General features: G+C 29.8%; 1 long non-coding RNA gene across 2 annotated transcripts; it reads left to right on the top strand.

The window, feature by feature from the left end:
• The first annotated feature begins 207 nt into the window (after positions 1 to 207).
• LOC147846847 (uncharacterized) lies at positions 208 to 1,395 on the top strand. 2 transcript variants are annotated; one of them, XR_015476609.2, is made up of 3 exons: positions 208 to 242; positions 375 to 481; positions 830 to 1,395. It is a non-coding gene; the product is annotated as an uncharacterized LOC147846847 (long non-coding RNA). The 2 variants fall into 2 exon arrangements; XR_015941914.1 differs by having other exon boundaries at positions 218 to 481; positions 830 to 1,094.
• The last annotated feature ends 3,425 nt before the right edge of the window (positions 1,396 to 4,820 follow it).

Here is a 4,820-nt window from a genome sequence, read left to right as displayed (position 1 = left end):
TGAGGAAAAAACATTGGCAGAATACTCGATTAAATAATATACATTAAAATTATTTACTTATATAAATAATTTATAATAGAGTATTATACAGCATTCAAGGGAATAGTGCTTTAGAATGACATCATCGTGCCTTACACTATAGCAGCAGATCAGCTTTCCAAACAATAATAAATCTCGCTTGTCTGTTAGCTTGTGTTTACCGTTGCTATGGTGATTCAGTGTTCGCAAGGGAAAGCAGAGATGTAAGTTGTTATATTAATAAAAGTAATATAACTATTAGATTTACATCTTTTAATGTTTTAATGCGTATTAACTGTGAAAATTGACCATTAATAAGATGCTGACATGATTTCAATCATATATTTTTAATGAAGGATTGAGAGAAGAAAAAACAAGATTTGTCTCTGAGAGTGAAATCTGCACACGAGTGCCACCTGGAGTTTTCCTATTTGTTTCGTTTTGATTTTGAATGATTTCCTTGGTGAGTTCATGTTTTATTTAATTATTATTGTATTCATTATAACATGATTTAAACTAGTGTCGAAAAATGTGTTTCATTAATTAACCATTTGTTTGGTCTAGTAAAAACAAAGTATTATACAGAGTATTATACAAGTGATTGTGTAAAGTTTAAGTGAAAGAGTAAAATGCTGTCATTTGTAAAAAGAAAATGCCAAATAGGAGAGAGAAATAGGAAAAACACAGAAATTCAGCAGAGAGAAGCATATACATGGTTATTTACTGTTGCTGTTTATTTAGAAATGTGTTAAGCTGAGTTAATGCATTCACTGTAAAATGCTAATGGTTTCTTTGGCCTTGTGTTTTCAAGGCCATGTTTTTTTTTTTGTTTGGTTTTGTTCGTTTGTGCATCTTCTTCTGGTTTTTCATCGGTGAGATGTTCTATTGACGTCAGTTGCTGGATGTGATCTGCTCTGGATTCGAATTAATTGAAGTTTGAACTCTCTTCTGGATTTGGATTGTCTCAACTTCCATCGGCGTGTCTAATTGTGGAGTTGGACTGGCGAGCCTCCCATTAGGTGGATTCTTTGGATACACCTGTTGAAAAGATACAAAGTAAAACCTATTCAGCGTCATGGTAGGAATGTAAATTTACAACACACTCACAAGTGCAACATCCTGGATCTCTGGAACTGAATTTGCAACCTAGTTGTTTTGCAAAAGAATCTTTTTGAAAGTTTATCACCTTTACTGGACTTTTGGAACATTTTGAAATGTTTTAAGTGAATGTTTTATCTTCATTTTTATTTTATTTGTACATTGTTCTTTAGAGTGTTCATTCGTTGGAATTTTTTAAGCTTTTTAGAGAGAGGTTAACTGGTTTAAGAAGGGAAATCTTGATTATATGTTAAATAATAATACAATTTTAATATTGTATTATTAACTTACACTTACAAACCTTTAATATAGTATTGTTATTAGTATATTAGTATTATATTATTGTTATAATAGTAACCAAAATATAATATTAGCCTTAACAATAGAAAAACTGAAAAAATAACAATATATTAACTTACCTTATTAGTGATATAGCCATAAAACCCTGTGAAGAAAGATAAGTGTTATTAGAGAGTGTAAATAAGATTGAGGTCATTAGATAAGTGTGAAATAAACCTAAAATTTGTTTTATTTATTTTTTTTATTTATTTTTTTTATATTTCTGTGAACATTTTACAATACAATCTTTTAATATTCTTACCTCTGTGTCCGAGTCCTTCACTGTTGTTGTATCTTCTCTCTCTTTGGAGGAATTTAGACTTCTGAGCATCTGGTCCATTGATTAAATCTTATAATACATTTGTCTACCGAGGGTTACATACTCGGATTGTTTTACCATCGTTTTACAATGGTTTTACAATGGTAAAACAATGGTTTTACCATCGTTTTACAATGGTTTTACAATGGTATTACAATGGTAAAACGATCGTTTGACAATGGTTTTACAATGGTTTTACAATGTTAAAACGGTCGTTTTACAATGGTTTTACAATGATAAATCGATCGTTTTACCATCGATTTACAATGGTTTTACAATGGCAAAACGATCGTTTTACAATGGTTTTACAATGGTTTTACAATGGTAAAACGATCGTTTTACAATGGTTTTACAATGGTTTTACAATGGTAAAATGATGGTTTTACCATCGTTTTACAATGGTTTTACAATGGTTTTACAATGATAAAACGATCGTTTTACCATCGTTTTACAATGGTTTTACAATGGTTTTACAATGGTAAAACGATCGTTTTACAATGGTTTTACAATGGTTTTACAATGGTAAAACGGTCATTTTACAATGGTTTTACAATGGTTTCACAATGATAAAACGATCGTTTTACCATCATTTTACAATGGTTTTACAATGGCAAAACGATCGTTTTACATTGGTTTTACAATAGTAAAACGATCGTTTTACAATGGTTTCACAATGGTTTTACTTGGGTAAAACGATCGTTTTACAATGGTTTTACAATTGTTTTACAATGGTTTTACAATGATAAAACGATCGTTTTACCATCGTTTTACAATGGTTTTACAATGGTTTTACAATGGTTTTACAATGGTAAAACGATCGTTTTACAATGGTTTTACAATGGTTTTACAATGGTAAAACGATCGTTTTACAATGGTTTTACAATGGTTTTACAATGGTAAAATGATCGTTTTACAATGGTTTTACAATGGTTTTACAATGGTTTTACCATCGTTTTACAATGGTTTTACAATGGTAAAACGATCGTTTTACAATGGTTTTACAATGGTTTTACAATGATAAAACGATCGTTTTACCATCGTTTTACAACGGTTTTACAATGGTTTTACAATGGCAAAACGATCGTTTTACAATGGTTTTACAATGGTTTTACAATGGTCAAACGATCGTTTTACAATGGTTTTACAATGGTAAAACGATCGTTTTACAATGGTTTTACAATGGTTTTACAATGGCAAAACGATCGTTTTACAATGGTAAAACAATGGTTTTACAATGGTAAAACAATCATTTTACAATGGTTTTACAATGGTTTTACAATGGTAAAACGATCGTTTTACAATGGTTTTACAATGGTTTTACAATGGTAAAACAATCGTTTTACAATGGTTTTACAATGGTTTTACAATGGTAAAACGGTCGTTTTACAATGGTTTTACAATGGTAAAACAATCGTTTTACAATGGTTTTACAATGGTTTTACAATGATAAAACGATCGTTTTACCATGGTTTTACAATGGTTTTACAATGGTTTTACAATGGTAAAACGATCGTTTTACAATCGTTTTACAATGGTTTTACAATGGTAAAACGATGGTTTTACCATCGTTTTACAATGGTTTTACAATGGTATTACAATGGTAAAACGATCGTTTTACAATGGTTTTACAATGGTTTTACAATGTTAAAACGGTCGTTTTACAATGGTTTTACAATGGCAAAACGATCGTTTTACAATGGTTTTACAATGGTAAAACGATCGTTTTACCATCGTTTTACAATGGTTTTACAATGGTAAAACGATCGTTTTACAATGGTTTAACAATGGTTTTACAATGGTAAAACGATCGTTTTACAATGGTTTTACAATGGTTTTACAATGGTAAAACGATCGTTTTACAATGGTAAAACAATGGTTTTACAATGGTAAAACAATCGTTTTACAATGGTTTTACAATGGTTTTACAATGGTAAAACGATCGTTTTACAATGGTTTTACAATGGTTTTACAATGGTAAAACAATGATTTTACAATGGTTTTACAATGGTTTTACAATGGTAAAACGGTCGTTTTACAATGGTTTTACAATGGTTTTACAATGGTAAAACGATCGTTTTACAATGGTTTTACAATGGTAAAACGATCGTTTTACAATGGTTTTACAATGGTTTTACAATGATAAAACGATCGTTTTACCATGGTTTTACAATGGTTTTATAATGGTTTTACAATGGTAAAACGATCGTTTTACAATGGTTTAACAATGGTTTTACAATGGTAAAACGATCGTTTTACAATGGTTTTACAATGGTTTTACAATGGCAAAACGATCGTTTTACAATGGTAAAACAATGGTTTTACAATGGTAAAACAATCGTTTTACAATGGTTTTACAATGGTTTTACAATGGTAAAACGATCGTTTTACAATGGTTTTACAATGGTTTTACAATGGTAAAACAATCGTTTTACAATGGTTTTACAATGGTTTTACAATGGTAAAACGGTCGTTTTACAATGGTTTTACAATGGTAAAACGATCGTTTTACAATGGTTTTACAATGGTTTTACAATGATAAAACGATCGTTTTACCATGGTTTTACAATGGTTTTACAATGGTAAAACGATCGTTTTACAATCGTTTTACAATGGTTTTACAATGGTAAAACGATGGTTTTACCATCGTTTTACAATGGTTTTACAATGGTATTACAATGGTAAAACGATCGTTTTACAATGGTTTTACAATGGTTTTACAATGTTAAAACGGTCGTTTTACAATGGTTTTACAATGATAAAACGATCGTTTTACCATCGTTTTACAATGGTTTTACAATGGCAAAACGATCGTTTTACAATGGTTTTACAATGGTTTTACAATGGTAAAACGATCGTTTTACAATGGTAAAACAATGGTTTTACAATGGTAAAACAATCGTTTTACAATGGTTTTACAATGGTTTTACAATGGTAAAACGATCGTTTTACAATGGTTTTACAATGGTTTTACAATGGTAAAACAATCGTTTTACAATGGTTTCACAATGGTTTTACAATGGTAAAACGGTCGTTTTACAATGGTTTT

The sequence above is a fragment of the Danio rerio genome, chromosome 1 (genome assembly GCF_052040795.2).
Source record: "Danio rerio strain M-AB ecotype USA chromosome 1, GRCz13ab, whole genome shotgun sequence".
Taxonomy (NCBI): domain Eukaryota; kingdom Metazoa; phylum Chordata; class Actinopteri; order Cypriniformes; family Danionidae; genus Danio; species Danio rerio.
The sequence above is the reverse complement of the archived record's forward strand: the minus strand, read 5'-3'. Positions and strand labels throughout refer to the sequence as shown.